This window comes from Chlorocebus sabaeus, chromosome 15, assembly GCF_047675955.1.
Source record: "Chlorocebus sabaeus isolate Y175 chromosome 15, mChlSab1.0.hap1, whole genome shotgun sequence".
Taxonomy (NCBI): domain Eukaryota; kingdom Metazoa; phylum Chordata; class Mammalia; order Primates; family Cercopithecidae; genus Chlorocebus; species Chlorocebus sabaeus.
The window spans coordinates 63,907,382-63,924,795 of record NC_132918.1 but is presented as its reverse complement, the minus strand read 5'-3'; the positions used below and the strand labels follow the sequence as shown (position 1 = coordinate 63,924,795).

The following is a 17,414-nucleotide window of genomic DNA, read 5'->3' as shown; positions in this document are numbered from 1 at the left end:
TGATTCTAAGAAGAGGTCTTTATCAACTTCATCAACTTGATCAACTGCCAAAGAGTTCCACAGGGAAGAAATAAATCCCTAATCTAGATGAAGGACAAAGTAGATGTTTTCTGAAGATAAAAATTACCAAAACAAACTTAGGAAGTAGAAGAAAATTGAGATAGATCAATAATTATAGGAGAAACTAAAGAAAAGGATAATCAAAGATTGGCATACAGGCATACACACAGGCACACACACACATACACTAATATCACCCTTACCACTACTCAAAGACTTGTACCAAAATGCTGCTACCAAACTTTCAAGGAACAAATTTCTTTGAGCACCGAGTAAAAGGAAAAAGCGAAGAAACAAAAGAAAGTTACCCAAGTCATTCTACAAGTCAACCAGAATAAATCCTGATATCGAAACCATAAAAAGCATATCTACATAGGAAAACTGTTAAAATATTACATAAAAATTTATACAAAATTCCTAAATGAAATAACAGCAAAGCGAATACATTTCTTCCATGTAAAAAGAAGGAAGAGAGAGAAAAGATACACAATTGAGAAGGTTTATAAATTGGTATATGGAAGTCAAGGCTTCAATTTTCTCTATATTATGAGACATCATCAACCTCTGAGAGGGAAAGTTGGAGGAGATTCAGGGAAATCTGACTTTTGAGGGGAATGAAGACCATTTGAAATAATAGTGGCAGACTGTGGTAAGGTGACCTAGCCAGAGAAACTAGCAGGATTGCCAGGTAGTATTGAGTGTCTTAAAAAGTGGGACATAACTGCCCTATGGCAGGATTTCCTTCAACAGTGCTTGTCTGCTTAGTTACCCAGGGAATTCAGAGTTGTGGTTTTGCAGATGGGGCAAAAAAAGACAGCGTCAAATGAAATAATAACTATATAAGCTGGAAAAAGAGAAGTGAAAAGCAGACAGGAAATGAAGAAAAAGGTCAATAATCTATAAATCCTGCTGTTGGAACAGAATGGTGAGAGTAGTTGATAAGTATGATAAGTAGTTGATACGAATAATCAGAGTAGTTGATAAGAAAGGGCATTACATAATCACATTATGCAATACTACGTAGCAATTTAAAGAATGAAGTAGATCTATATGCACTACATGTAAAATTCTCCAAGATAAACTGTTGAATAAAAAATCAAAACAGAAGTTAGCATGTGTGTGTGTGTCCCCTACCAAATCATGAAATTAGAAGGAAAAGGGCTTACAATTTTTACTTTACTTTCCCATGGTTTGAGATTTTTACACCTACTATACATTTTAAGAATATTTTTAAAAGCTATTTTCATGTTGGAAAATGGTATTCATAATTCCTTTATATACAGATTCTTCTGTTAACATTCTATTTGTTTTTGTCCACTATTTTTTGATGCAAATTTTTTTTCTTACAAAAGGGAATCACATTGTGCATACTGTTTTTAATCAGCTTTTTTAACCATTTCCATGGCATTAAATATTTCTCTAGTATCATTTTTAATGGCTGAATAGAGCCTGGTTGTTAAATATTTATGCTTTATCCAGTTCTTGTTTCTACCAAAAACACTTACATAAAAATCTTGTAGCTATAATTTTGCAAACATCTAACACTATTTTCTTAGCATGAATCCCCTAAAGTAAAAATGCTGGTTTAAAGGTTTTATGCAAAATTTGGAGGCATTCAACATATATGGCCAAACTGCCTTCCAGAAAGATTTTAAAAATTTACACTCTCAACAACAGCATACAACAGTGGCTCTTTCCATGCCATTTTGCCAACACTGAGAGTGTGATTTCTTTAAAATGTTGAAAATCTACTTTCAGGATCATGTCGCTAAAACTAGATTTATCTTGAAGATAAGCATTTTTTAAATTCTAACTCTATATTAAATTATATTTGCAGACTCAAATACTGTAGTGATGACCTCAAAGCAGTCAGTATGATTCTGTGGGATGAAGAAATCAGGGTAATATTTGTGTGCCTATCCCGACGTTTTCCTGAGCTTCTGTTCTTTGCCAAGCAGTTGCACTAAAAGACTGAGGATTAGGTTTTCAAAGTCTCATTCTAGCCTCCAATGAGCACAATTATTAAAATTTAAATATAGCTTTAAAATTTGCGCATTGGACCTTTGTGCCATTGAAGAAGGTCAAGTTCAAGCCCCTTATTTAAAAAGACCTCTCCCTAAGAGATCACAAAAGGAAGCCTATTAACATTACATTTTTCCTTTTTCTTTTCTTCTTTGTTCATTTTAAAACACAGCTAATACGGACTGAAAGCTAAAATTGTAGAAAACAGTCATGGTTTATACTTGGTTGATGCAGCATCAAAATTGAGTGTGCTCCCACTGAACGAACTGGACATGATTATTAGTGGAAACCCTTGTTGAATTATCCATCTAAACAAAGCCTAGCTGTTTTGTTTTCTAAACAGAACTACTAGAAAGGACATATTAAATATTGCCATCTTGGGCATTTGGGGAAATTCAAAGTTTGGTATGGCTAAAGTTTGTTAGTTATTCCTGTAAAAGACAGTGGTAAGTTTTCAAATAGGAATGCTGTTTGAAATGCTTTAGCACTAAACTTCAAGACTATGAAATGGTCTAATTTAAAAAAATTATTTCTTTTGGAAAGACAAAAAGATATTTGCTGCTATTGCTACAGTTATGCTGTATATATGCAAATAAAAAATAATCTACTGAGAAAAAGATGAAGATGATGGTTGCAAATGGTTTTATTGTGTAAACACAGCCATACTCTTCAAATTAATTATGACAGTGTTAACTTTTATTGTTCATTCTCATGTAAAAATTTCAAAAATGCTACAATGCTGAAAAAGAGTAGCTGAGGGAGATCAAAGAGGATCAAAAACAATTGAAACCTCTGGTGTCTTAGCAGTTATCAAAGAAAATCACATATCTCCCAAGACATTCAATACTTATTTATTTCACTAAAAACACACAGCTGAAGCCAAAAAAAGAAAAAAGATACCACAGTAAAACGTTATTTTTGCTCTGTAGTTTCACCCAGGATCTTTTCAAATGTGTAAAGAGCTGCTTATCTTATTTAAAAAATTATTACAGAACCCTAAAACTAAACTTTTACTTTTCCTACTAATTACCTATTTTTGTCATTGTCGAGCTCCAATTACAAAACATCCACGTCTATTTCATTTTATTTCCAGTACAATTTTTTGTAATAGCTTTATCAAAATATTAAGTTGTTAATTTCAGTTGAGTTACCACATAAGAGTGGTGCCATGTAATAAAGGAGGTGCTAGACCACATGGAAATTTACCAAAGGGGATGTGCTGAAACCTGGTTACAAATTTCCCGGAAGCCCTCACCCACCTCAAAGATACAAAAGTGTCAGGTTTGAGAGATGAAAGAGGAATTTCTGAGGAGGATTACTTAGAAAAGAACTGCTCTTGAGTCCAGTTCCCAAGGGGAAGAGGGGACACTGCTACCTCCTGCACTATGAAGTCAGATTGATTTCCAAAATCCTGTACTTGACATGACAAAATTTGCAGTGTAGAACAAAGACTGGTAAACTTCAACTGGAAATGACCAGAAAGTGCATATTTTAGCCATTGTACACCACATATTTTCTGTTGGAGCTACTCAACTCTGTTATAGCATGGAAGCAGCTATAGACAATACGTAAATAAGTGTACATGACTGTGTTTCAATAAACTTTATTGGACACTGAGGGCACCAAAATTTGAATTTCATATAATTTCTAACACGCCATGAAACATTATTCTTCTCTTTTTTTTTTCAACCACTTAAAAATGTAAACATCATTCTTAGTTTCTGGACCATACAAAAACAGTCAGCGGGCAGGATTTGTTTGGCTTCCACAGTTTCCCAACTGTTGGTGTAGAACAGGGGCGTCCAATCTTTTGACTTCCCTGGGACACACTGGAAAAAGCAGCATTGTTTTGGGCCACACATAAAATACACTAACACTGCCAACAGCTGATGAGCTTACAAGAATCACTAAAAAAAAAATCTCATAATGTTTTAAGAAACTTAAAAAATTTGTATTGAGCTGCATTCAAAGCTGTCCTGCGTGACATGCAGCCCCAGAGCCGTCAGTTGGACGAGCTCGGTGTAGAACACAATTTAGTACTGAGTGGTTCAGATGTAACAATAACAGAAGTGTAAGGAAAAGAGATACATCACTGAGATCCCTTCACAGAAAAGTCAAAACTTAAATTGAATCTGGAAGACAGTAAAATAATTTGGATGAAAGGAAAAAGGGATATTTCCAGTCAGCAATAGCATGATGAGTTCAGTGTGGTATTTAATAAATAATGAGATTATGCTGAGTAGAGCAGACAGCCCTTATCCACCAGCTATTGGGTATCTGTTGAGTATATATGTATATGTATACACTCAACATGTAGTGTTGCATATATATACACACACACATATATGTGTGTGACCATAAAGTAGGTAAAATGTAAATATTGCTTCTCCATCTCTCTCTTCTATTCTTGCAGAACTGCTTTTAGAAAAATATTGAACCTTTACCTTCTAGCCTTCATGACTCAAATTTTCTTCCAAAATTTTCTTCTCTGTACTTCTTTGATCTTTATTCTGGATTATTTCCTCAGATCTGTTTTCTAGTATCTAATTCTTATTCTTAATCGTGTCTAATCTCGTGTGTAACACTTTCATTGAGGTTTTAATATCAACGGCTTACATGGGTTATTCTAAAATTCCATTTTTTCCAAAATCTTCCTTTTCTAGTTTCATAGTGTCATTTTTTTCTTAAACAAATTAAACACACTTATTTCAAACCATATTTTAGATTTTTAAATTATCTTTAGTTTTTAGAGTGTTAATTTTCTGGGTTCATTGCCGATGAGGATTTGTTTCTTTGCTTTATAATTTTTGATAGTAAACTGACATTCAATAGCTTTTGACCTGAGAGACTCTCATGCTCAGGCTTATGAAAACTTCCCTGCAAAGTGGTTTTGCATTTGGCCCTGCCAAGCCCACAGGAGTGTTACCCATTTCATAACCATTTCTACATTCATTTCTTAGCTTCTGTACCATATAGATAGTATGAATTTGGATCCCGCAACTACAAAGAGTGCAGGTTTGAGTCTGATAATTTATGAGTGATTATTTGCGTGGCCCCTAGCATAACCAACAGGTCTTTGACACCTCCCTGGCCAATGATCGGTCTTTCCTACACCCTGTGTTGTCAAGGATGCAGGGTTCAGTTCTAGCTCCTTACCTTATCCAGGCCTGAAGCTTTCTTTCCTGTCCCAGTAATGGCATTACAACTTCAGTCCTGCCCTCAGGTCCAGAGTTTCGAATGTCTACAGACCATCACTTTCTGTGCTGGCACCAGGGAATTTTCCCTGTTTGAGTTTACCTATACATTGCATACATTTTTAAAACAATATTTTATCTAGGATTACTTGGAGGGTAAAAGGAGACTTGCCATTCACTTCCATCTGAGAAATTATCCAGAAGACCCAGTGGCTTTTATTTTCAAGGTGACAAGATAAACCCATGTGAGGACTAAGAGGGTGAAGATTTTAAATGTGGAAAGGAAGAAAGCAAAGATTTGAAAAAGGCAGAAAAATAAGATCCCATCAGAGAAACAGAGGACAAAGAGGTCTCTGTAGGTAGATGTTTTATATGTTTAACTTTTTATTTTGAAATAATTTTACATGTACAGAAGATCTGTAAAGATAGCAATGAGCTCCCATATACCCTTCCCTCAGCTTCTTCTAATGTTAGCATCTTACATGACCAGGGTACAATGATCAAAAGTAAGAAATTAACATTGGTACAATATCATTACCTGAATTACAGACTTTATCAGATTTTGCCAGTTTTCCACTAATGTCCTTCTTCTGTTCCTGGGTCCAACCTGGGATTCCACATTGTATTTAATTCTTCATCATCTTAGTTTCCTCCAATCTGGGAGAATTCCTTGTCTTTCATGACACTCTTGAGAAATACCTGTCAGTATTTTGTAAAATACTCCTCAATTTGCATTTGTTTGGTTTTTTTCTCATGATCAGATTTGAGGCTATGTATTCATGGGAAAGATACCCCAGAGGTGAGGTGCTCTTTTCTTTTCTTTTTGAGACGGAGTCTCGCTTTGTCGCCCAGACTGGAGTGCAGTGGCTTGATCTGGGCTCACTGCAACCTCCGCCTCCCGGGTTCACGCCGTTCTCCTGCCTCAGCCTCCCTGATAGCTGGGATTAGAGGCACACGTCGCCACGCCCGGCTAATTTTTTTCTGTTTTTAGCAGAGATGGGGTTTCATCGTGTTAGCCAGGATGGTCTTGATCTCCTGACCTCGTGATCTGCCGGCCTCAGCCTCCTAAAGTGCTGGGATTACAGGCGTGAGCCACCGCACCCAGCTGAGGTGCCCTTTTCAATGCATCATATTCGCAGTACCTGTTGTCAGTATGTCTTATTACTGGTGATGTTGACCTTGATCATTTGGCTAATGTGCTGTTTACCATGCTTTTTAATTATTGTAAAGGTTTGTTTTGTTTTTGTTGTTGTTGTTGTTTTTGAGACAGAGTCTTGCTCTGTCACCCAGGCTGGAGTGCAGTGGCACAATTTCGGTTCACTGCAACCTCTGCCTCCTGGGTTCAAGCAATTCTCCTGCCTCAGCCTCCCGAGTAGCTGGGATTACAGGTGCCCACCACCGTGCCCAACTAATTTTTTGTATTTGTAGTAGAGACGGGGTTTCACCATGGTGGCCAGGCTGCTCTTGAACTCCTGACCTCGTGATCCGCCCACCTCAGCCTTCCAAAGTGCTAGGATTACAGGTGTAAGCCACCGCACCTGGCCCCAAATAACCATTTTTCTCCCAAAACATTGTCCATTAATTTATGCATACATAGGCAGATCCTCCCTGCAGCAATGTTTCACCAGTGTTCTAGTGTTCTCACAATGATTTTCTATTTCCTCCTTTCCTTTTACATCTATTATTTGGAATTATTCTGTAAGAAGTTGTCCTTTCTCTACCATTTACTTTTATTCAATCATTTATTTATATCAGTATGGACTAAATTGTGTTTATTTTATTCTGCTTCATAATTCAATGTTTTATTTTGTCTTCGAAATTGTTCTAGCTGTGGCCATTAGAAGCTCTTTTGGGTTGGCTCCTGTGTCCTCTCAATGTGCTCCCACCCTTTTCTTGAGTACTTACTTTTTGGTACCATGACATCCTCCAAGCTCATCTTCTTTTATCCCTGCCCCAGCCCTAGACAAATCACTTTTCCAAGGAGCTCTATAATTGTATTAAACCACAGTGGTAGATAGTTTGAACCTTTCATTCAGGGAATGAGAACAGAGTCAGAAAAGCAGCTAAGGAACTTTAGGTAAGTCCAATATTCAGAGACTGAGTAGAGAAGGGGTTGGGAGCCAACAAAGGAAAAGAGAAGGAACCACCAAAGAAATGGGAGCAAACTCAGAGCATGGTATCAGAGAAGCTGAGAAGACATCCTCAGCTCTACCATCACTTCCTACCTGATCTATTTCCCACCTTCATCTATTCCCTCTCTAGGAAAACAGGAATTTTCCAGGCAGGTATCCTTACTGTCCTGGCCTAACCACATCCCTAACTCTGCTGGAACTGCAGTAAACATAGCCACAACCAGCAAATTCAGCCCTAAGGACTTTAGACCTTCATCTCACAAGCTGAAATGTTTTCCCCTCCTCTCTCCTAACCAAATATCACTCATCTTTCCAAAGCCAGGCAAGTCACAACTTTTCTTGAACCTTTTTCCAAACTCTCAGCCTGCATTTATCCACTGTTTTTTATAAATATCATGGTTCTTATCTCTTCAGTCATTTCAGTACTTGCATTATATTCTCTAAAAATTTTTTGTTTCATATAATTTATTACCCAACAATACTGTAGTTCCTTTAGGTGAGAGCCCATACTTCATGCTGTCTGGTATGCATAGTAGTTAGTAATATCTAACTAATAATAGACATTTAGTAAATATATGTCAGTTTAACATTTATATCAACAAATCAACCACTATAGATAGTCATCAAAGAAATAGTTGAAAACTGGGAAGATTCCAGCAGCTATCTTATCTATTCAGGAATGTTAAAAAGTACTCCTTAAGAAACAAAGTTGGAATAGCTATCAAATTCCTATGGCCTTAGTCATATTACAAGAAAATGTAACCCTGAGTCACAGCAATTCTTATTTCTCATCAGAAAATAATTTGTCAGGATATTTATGGCTTATCTATTCATAAAGTAAGTCGTTATGGTATTTTACAGAACCCTTTCTTGCTTTGTTTTAGAACAACTACCTAATTTTCTATTTTCAAAATCAACTACTTGTTATGGAATAACTAATATGTAAAGCTATTAAATTTTCAAAGGACAAATGGAAGCATATTAATGGAATTCATTTTTTAAAGGTGAATTATTATTTTCCATATTAAAAACATAATGCTTGTTTGTTGAATGGTCAAGAAAATACATATGAGAAAAAAATGTATTTCATAATCCCATACCCCAAATCAGAGACCATTAACATTTCATTGTATAATATACCATATGTACATATATGGGGGTGGTGTATGAGATGATTTTATGCAAATTATTTTGTAACTTACCTTTTTCACTTAATGTTTAGTATTTTCTCACATTACTAAATAAGTTTCTACAGTATCTCTTTGTGGTAGTGAATGGAATGTCAGATTGAATGTATCTTCATTTACTAAATTTCCAATATGTGCCACACTGTGATAAACATTCTTATGCTAAATCAGGAGCAAAACTGGGAACACAACCATAATTATTTCATTAGTATAAATTTATAAAAGTAAATCTCTCTGTATGAATAGCTTTATACAGCTTAAGGGTTTTTGTGTTTTGTTTTTTAATGACCAGTGCCCACAATCTGATTGTGCCCACAATTTAATGACCACAATCAGAAAGGTTGTGCCAATTTACCATTATTAGTAGTTAAAGCAACTTTCAGATACTATATCATTTCATATTTCTAAAAAAAACCATGTATCTTTCTGAAGAGTCTCTATAAAGATGATGAAGTAATGCTACATTTTCTTTTATCTACTATAGGAGTGTCCTTTTTCCCTTCAACTTTTATAAATGTTTAAGTATTTTGCTTCCTAATATAAAAAATGCAAAACAACACACATTATTTAGCATGAGTAGCAAAGAAAGCACAAGGTCATCTGGGCAATATAGTCCAAGAGAACATGGCTGCAGCTAAGGAACAATAATAAAATTGACTAATCAAGCTCCGAATTGTAAATATCTTATCAAGAAAAATTATTTTAAAGTAAGTTTTTCTGCTTTCTTTGGTATTATTAGTGTATTTGCATGAAAGATAATATTTTGTGCTTTTATTTGAGATTTACCATTTTTTCTTATAAAAGAGAATCAAGCTTAGCCAACACCTGCAAGTGCACAAACCCATCATGGAAAGATAGCTGACACATTTGAAGTAAGAAATAATGATGTTTCCCAGTAGAAATGTGATCATTAGTTATTTATTTGTATTTATATTCATTTATACACTAATCTTTACACAAAAAATTTTAGACAGCAAATTTATATTTTAAATAACAGAATAACAAAATAATTGGTTAAACTTATTATTTTAAACAAACCAATAATTCCAAGACAAACAGAAATACAAATATGTCAATATGATAGCTCTGCTTGAATTTAAAACTTGATTCCATGAATTGTCTGCTCCTATTTGAGCCACAGGTCTTCACTGCTAAGAAACATATCAAACTTAACTTAATAAAAAGCATTAAAATGACAATTGAATAACTTTCAATTATTAATACTTATTGCAAGAGAAAAATGTACACAAGTACTTAAAAGAAACAAATGGTTAATATATAAACTTTTCCATTTCTATAGATAAAAGTCAGAAGAGCAGTGTTGGACTAAGATTACTTTTGAACAACTTTTGAAACATTTGATCAGGCTGCAGTTAAAAACCAGCCCACTTTCCCCTTCAAAGATCTGAAAGGCGGAGGATAAAATCAACATTTTCCTTTCTATTCGCCCAGCAGCAATCATGGGTGACAATCTCTACAAGATTGCTTTAAGTTGAGCAATCTTTTAAACTAATATTGTATTCTTAAAGAGAGATGAAGTTGGCATCTAAGAAAAAAAGAAACACTTTACTGATCCCTAAAGAGACGTTAAGAAAGCCAAAGATCACATAAGCAGTCTGTTTGGCAGTGGCAACAACATAAGGAAAAGCTATTACTAAAGATGACAGGGCCGACCAGGATGCAGAGATCTGCACATACAATCCCATTTTGCTATTTGTAATATTATTTATATTTCCTGCAAATTGGACAATATACATTTGGTAAGTCAAACAAAGTTGCTTCTAAAACAAAGAAATACCGGGCAAAAGAACTGGTAAGTGATTAGCAAAGTCAGGTCTACTCCCATCAAGCACACACAATATTTATAAGACATGTACCGTGTGATATTGCTAGAGTGGCTACAGGACCGCTGAGCAAGACTCATGCTTCTCGAAAAATGCCTCCCAGTTTAAATGCTAAGAGAGTGGCTCTGTAAATGCATGTTACACTTTGGAAGCTCCTAATATTGTGGAGTAAAAATACACACATCAGCACGCGAAATGCTTTATTCTCTCATTTTAATTTTCCAAATTTTAAAATGTATTTTTTATTGGTATGAGTTGTCTCTGTGATTTGAGCAAATTACCTGTTTTTCTAGCTTACATCTTTGGAAGAGTATTTTTTTGGTAGACTAAGAGTATGAATTAAAGAAATGAAATATTATTTTCCAGGAACCATAGTCATTACAAACTTTCGGAGGAAGAAAAACATTCATGTAAATTGGTACTGTGCAACTCAGTAATTCTGAGAGCTTTAGTTCCTTCTTAATACAGAATGAATTGTGTGTGTGTGTGAAAGGATGTGACTAAATACGGTGAGTCTTACTGAGAACTTAAAATTAAACTCCAAAAGCAGCTTCACTTAATACCCAGTGAATGCCTAAGTAGTCCATCTTTTACTGCATCTCATTATGTGCAATAATGTCATATTTTGATTAATGTGTTTCTTCTTCCTTTGTTTTTGTTTCTAGTCTTATAGAAGTATGGTATATCTCCTATATCTTTTAAATCTCTGACCAGTAAGCACTTTCCTTTTCTGACTGTATAGAGGAGAGAGGAAATACTTTAGAAAGGACCCCAGACTCTTGCTTCTCAAAGACCAGCATCATGGCATCATCTAGTAGCTTTTTATAAAATCAGATTCATGGGCCCCTCCCCAAACATACTGAATCTCAACCTACTTTAAACAAGATCCCCAAGAGATGCAAACACAAATCCAAGTTTAAGAAGCACTGTCTTGAAGCACCTTTACTCCTCCCAGTTCTGGTATTTCGCCCCCAATCCCCCCCACCCCCGATTATTCTTCCATTTAGAAAGAGAGGCAACTATGTGAACAATGGCCCATTTGCAAATAGACAAGAAATAAAGGTAATTATATTAATCTACTCTCTGTTTATGATCTCCTTCATCATCTAGAAACATCCACCCTCAGGGTGGGGGGGATTTGAACTATTACAGAAACACTATAAAGAAAAGGAGAAAGAGAAAGTTAATGCTCAACCTATAACATCCTAAGTGGAATGTTTTATGCTGTGAAAAGATAAAAGACTTTAAAATCCAAGTTTATTAAGAGAAATAATGTTTCTATCATCCCTTCCTTTCCCCCTTTTACGATAACACAAAGCAAGCGTATGTAGGACACAGGGTTTTTCATAGACTAGAGAAGATATCCATTCTACCTATTATGCAGGCCATGTTTTTTTCTTAGATTAGTTTTATTTTGAAATAATTTTATATTTACAGAAAAGTTGTATAGATAGTAGAATTCCTGTATATCCTTCACCCAACTTTGCCTAATGTTTATATTTTCTATAACCATGTTATTAAGTTGGAGATTAAAAACTTCACATTAGTACTATACTCAGACTGTATTCTTATATCCCAGTTTTTCTACTGTCCTTTTCTTTTCAGCCCAACTTATGAAACCATATTAAATGTAGTGCATTAATGTCCTCCAAGTTGTGATTGTTTCTTGTTCTCTCCTCGCCTTTCAGGACCTTAACTGTTCTGAAGAGAACTGGTTAGGTATTTTATAGACTGTCCCCATTTTGAGTTTGTTTAATGTTGTTTCATGATTAGACTATCCTTATAGCTTTGGTGGGAGAAAATAAGAGAGGTGATGTTAGGTCATGAATGTTTATCCTTGATGTATAAGAATAAACTCCGGAGGAAATAAAAAGCTTCTCCTTCTGGACCCCAGAGATGGCAGGGAGAGAAAAGAGGCAGGAATAGGGCAAGTAAATAAGATGATCTTAGGGTTTCAGTTTTTATTCTCCTCTGCACACACACCTTTCTGGGGCTGACCCTTATGGGAACGGCAGCTTAGTAACAGCTAGGTATGTATAGGGTTATCACAGGTCATCGGGTTAGTGGCTCACTTTCCCAGATGCAGGCTCTGGGTGGTTGTGTGCTGGTAAATGTTTAATAGCTGGCTGGGGGGTGGGGAGGTAAGGGAGGGTGGAATGCTGATTTGTAATATTTGCCAATTTCTAAGACATAGTATTTCTATCATGGCTGATTTCAAGCTACCAAAGTGATGTCACTGAATGCAGAGTTGGGAAGAGCTGTGTGGCGGCACACCATTAAATATCATTATGTAGTATTTCCACCATACACATACGATGGGCATAGATAGTAGTAAAGTGTAAAACAATAAACAGGAAGTGATGAGTTGGAGACATTAATTCTTTATTTTTAATATAATATATTTGATTATAAGTTTATATTGTTTAATTTTCAACAATGGCCATGTTTAAAAACTGGCTCACAAAATTCCTGAAAATTTAAGAATCAGCTAAGGTATAAGCTGCCTCCAATATTCTACTGCTTCTAGAAGACTGACCATTTGGCTCAGCACAACATTCCATGTGACTCAGGAGGTACAGAGGTGACAGCAGAAGGTGGGTAGATATATGGGACTTAGAAAGCATCTGTCTCATCACGACCTTTGCGTGGGAAGCAGGACCCACCAGGCTTCTTACTTCCCCACTGAGAATGTCGGTGGACTGGCAGAGGTCTGGGGGAAAAGAGGTCATGGGGCCTTTTTGATGCTTGGGGAAACGTTCAGAACTATGGCAGTAGCGGTAAGACTAAGCACACAACATCCCAAAAGATCAGTTGGCTTCTAGTTATATTTCAGTGGTCCCAATTCCAGGGGAGAAGATACTGAGCCTCTCCATAGTAGAAACTATTGATTATTTAGAGGATAGTGCATGATCCCCAGGTGCCACAAGATTATAATAAGACCCCACTCTTGTACCCAGATCTATGTTGGGAATGAGATGGAAGAGGAAGGTAGAGAATCTAAGAAAGACTGTGCATTTTCCTATAAGAGACCCTGTCATCTATAACAATGTCACTCAAAGTGTGGTCCAAGGGCCAGTGCCAGTCCGCAAACTGTTCCTGTTTGGGGGTGATATAAATACAGATGAAAGCTCATGTTTAGAAACTTATATCATAAATTCACATTGCCATGACATCCTAGTATGTGATCAGTGGACTGATCTTGTTAAATAGGATATGATCAGTTCAGGTGTGTGGAACTGGCATGGTGAGTTGCTTGTGGCAAAAGCTGAATACTGGTCATGTGCAATAGAATTATGTATTTGGTACATGATTGGAAAAATCAATCAGTTTGAGGAGCATTAATCTAAAATAATTTTTAAATAATCACTTTTGGATATGAAATAAACTCTGAATAGTTTGAATCGGAGGTTCTTAAAGGTAGCCTGTGGACTAAAAATGTCGGCATCACCTGGGAACTCATTAGAAATGCAAATTCTAGGGCTCCACCTCAGATGTGCTGTATCAGAAACCTTGAGGGCAGACCCAGTAATCTGTGTTTTAACAAGCCCTCCAGGTGACTGATGCATGTTTGCATGTTTGATTTTAAGAACTACTGGCTTCAATGTTGAAAGTGAAAGAAATACATTCAAGCTAGAGGAGAATGAAACACTATAATTAAGTGTCAATTATCCCTGCTAGACTGCAGAGCTGGAAACCATGAAGAGGATCAGACCAGGCAGAAAAAAGACAACTAAACTTTCTTTGCACACTATATTTGAATGACATGCAAGTGGATGAGGCCAAGATCTACAGTTGAACACTTATAGTGGATGATCATTTTGGATTTTTCTCTACAAGCTTACTACTGCAAGCTCACTACTTGCAGCTCCACATTCTTTCTCTCTCTCTCTCTCTCTTTTTTTTTTTTTTTTGTGATATTGATGGAGTTTCACTCTTGTTGCCCAAGCTAGAGTTCAATGGCGTGATCTTGGCTCACTGCTACCTCCGCCTCCCGGGTTTAAGCGATTCTCCTGCCTCATCTCGAGCAGCTGGGATGACAGGCATGCATCACCGCCAGGCTAATTTTGTATTTTTAGTAGAGACGGGGTTTCTCCATGTTGGTCAGGCTGGTCTTGAACCCCTGACCTCAGGTTATTCACCCGCCTCGGCCTCCCAAAGTACTAGGATTACAGGTGTGAGTCACCACATCTGGCAGGCTCCACATTTCTAAGCATAACCCATTTCCCAGCCCACATCAGCCTAGAAGGGTCACAGTACTGGCAACAGAAGAGTATTTCTCTAGCTTTATTCTTACCATACAGTTGCTGGCTTGCTGGTTTTTCTCACATTCCCTACAAATACTACTACTATTAATAGTTGAATTAATAGTTCAATTACCCTCTTGGCTAATTTGTGTCAGCCATCTTTCTCCCTCTCTGCCTGGGTTGCTCTCCATTCCTAGGTTGCCTCCTTCCCAGGCAAGGTTGATCTGGTTTTAGTTTAGTACCTGATCAACCTGGATATTAGCCATATTACAGCCCAGAGGAAATTATTTCTGCTCTCTATTTGTGCTCCATTATTTACCAGAGGATGCCACAGGATCTTTTAAGACAAACTGTAATGTGCATACAAATCACTCAGGGCTCTTGTCAATGTGCAGATTCTGATTCAGTAGGTCTAGGATGCCTGAATATCTGCATTTCTAACAAGCTCCCAGGTGAAGCCTATGCTGCTAGTTTCTGGACAATATTTTGAGAAGTGACGTTGAGAGCAGTGATTTTTTCTATTTTTATTATGCCTTCTCCCCAGGTATTGAACACAGGTGAAAGGGCAGTCTTAAGGTAATCAATTGTCCTGGTTTGACAAGGATTGTACTGGAAATCCTACATTGTGGGATTTCCCTAACTCTTGGGCAAACCAGGATGACTGGTCATCCTAGCCATCTGGATTGGTCATGCTAGCAATCTGAACAGCTCACCTCCTGCCTCTCCCCTCCATCTCCTTCCCAGCTGACCATGATATCTCTGTCTTGACTCTTTCCCCTTTAGGATAAATGTTTCCCTGAGGGTCTTCATTTTTCCTCCATGTAATGTGCTCTCCTTTGGCAGATTTGTATCCACCAGCCCTAAGACATAGGTGGCTTAGTCCTTGGCATAGGCTTAGCTGCCTACTTTAAACCAGTTTGGAAGGTTCCATTTAATGTTTCCTCACAGTTGGTCAGGACTAAAGGCTTACTTACTTCTGCAGAAAGGTTGGGGCCATATTTGACAGTCTGCTCTCATTTTTGTTTTCACATAAACATTCTCATCCTGCCTGGTCTCTGCAGACCAAGTGAGATCCCCCAGTGCCTGGAAGCAATGCTTGTTCTGCTTTATCTCTTAGGTAAGTATGGGGATATTATTTGGAAATAGGAAAAAGCAAAATCTTCATCTCTGGAGCTTGGCAAATACAGTGTGTTTTCCAGTACTTCTAATTGTCCTTTTAATGCTGAAGTCATAGATATTGTAGGTACAACCTCCTGCCTTATCATCCTAGAAATACAGCTGTGATTATGTCCACCCACAGTTGAAAATCTTCATTAGCACTGAACTTAGAGAAAAATAATTTCCAAACTCCTCACTTTAATACAAAGTCATGGTTCTCAAAACTTTGCTATGCATCAGAATGACCCAGAGAGAAACAGATTGCTGGGTCCCACCCTGAGTTTCAAATTCATAATTATTTTGCATTTCTAACAAGTTAACCGCTGGTATTGACACTGCTGGTCAACAGATCACCTTGTGAGAACCACAGACCCATTCCAGCTAGCCACATTCACATCCCTAACATCCAGTTCTAGTGCATGCTTCCAGAAATAACCCCTTATTCTCTGCTCATATTGTGTGCTTTCCTACTCCATACCTTTGTTTAATTCATTTACTCACTTATAAATTCATTCATTCAACCAATAACTAATTATTTCACCAAACATTTTTTAAATACCAAAATGACTGGCTCTGTTAAGTGCCATCATGAAATTTACGGTACAAGGGAGAAAAGGAAAAACGATACCCTTTTCATTTGCAGAGTGTTTCTTGGTTGCCAAAGAGCTTCCACATCCAAGCTCCCATTTGACCTTCTCCACAGTCCTGAAAGACCAACAGGGCAGGGATTATTCTACATCTCTCACAAGTGAAGAAGCTGAAGGCTAGAGGGGAGAAGTGGTTCATCCAAGGTAATGCCAATCTGTCTTTCCAATCCTGGGGCAATGGTTTTTCTCTCAATTATACTACAGTTGTCCCTCCCCTTGGCATGCGCAGGGGATTGGTTCCAGGCCACCCCACAGCATACCAAAATCCTGGTATACTCAAGTGGACCCTGCTGAATCCACATAGAGGAAAAGTCGGTCCTCGCTATACATGGCTTTTTGCATCCAGCAAATACCATATTTTTGATCCACTTCTGGATGACAAGAATCCACTATACGTGGACCCACACAGTTCAAACTTGTGTTGTTCAAGGGTCAACTGTGCTTCAGTCATGACTCATTGTATTTCCTCTCTCCTTGCTTTCCAAACTATATCCATTCTTTAAAGCCCAAACACTACCTATTCCATGAAACCTTTCCTGGTAACCCCGGTTAAAATGATTTTTCCTGCTTAAAACTAGGACAGTGCTTTATTTTGTCTCTCTAATGGCATTAAAAAAAATCTCCCTTTCTAGATGCTAATGTCCTTGAGAACAGAACAATACCTGACTCTTCTTTGTGTCTCCAATAGCACTCAGTTCTTAGTTCATAGTAGAAATTTGATAAAGCACTGAGAAATGAAGGATGAAGAGATGACAATTTTGCCTGTTTTAAAATTTACTCATAAGATAATCAATGAAGGATATATGTAAAAATAAAAGTAGAGCTGTCTGTTATCTTTTTCCTTTCTACCTCCATAAATAGGGGTGGGAAGGACTAGCATTAATTGCTTGCTGGATGCCAGGTGTTTCATGTTACAACATTTTTGC

The 17,414-nt window shown here is 37.1% G+C and overlaps 1 pseudogene; it reads right to left on the bottom strand.

Annotated features, from left to right (window-relative positions):
* The window catches only part of LOC103241739 (UV excision repair protein RAD23 homolog B pseudogene), a 93,116-nt pseudogene that overhangs the window by 56,064 nt on the left and 19,638 nt on the right, over positions 1-17,414 (bottom strand).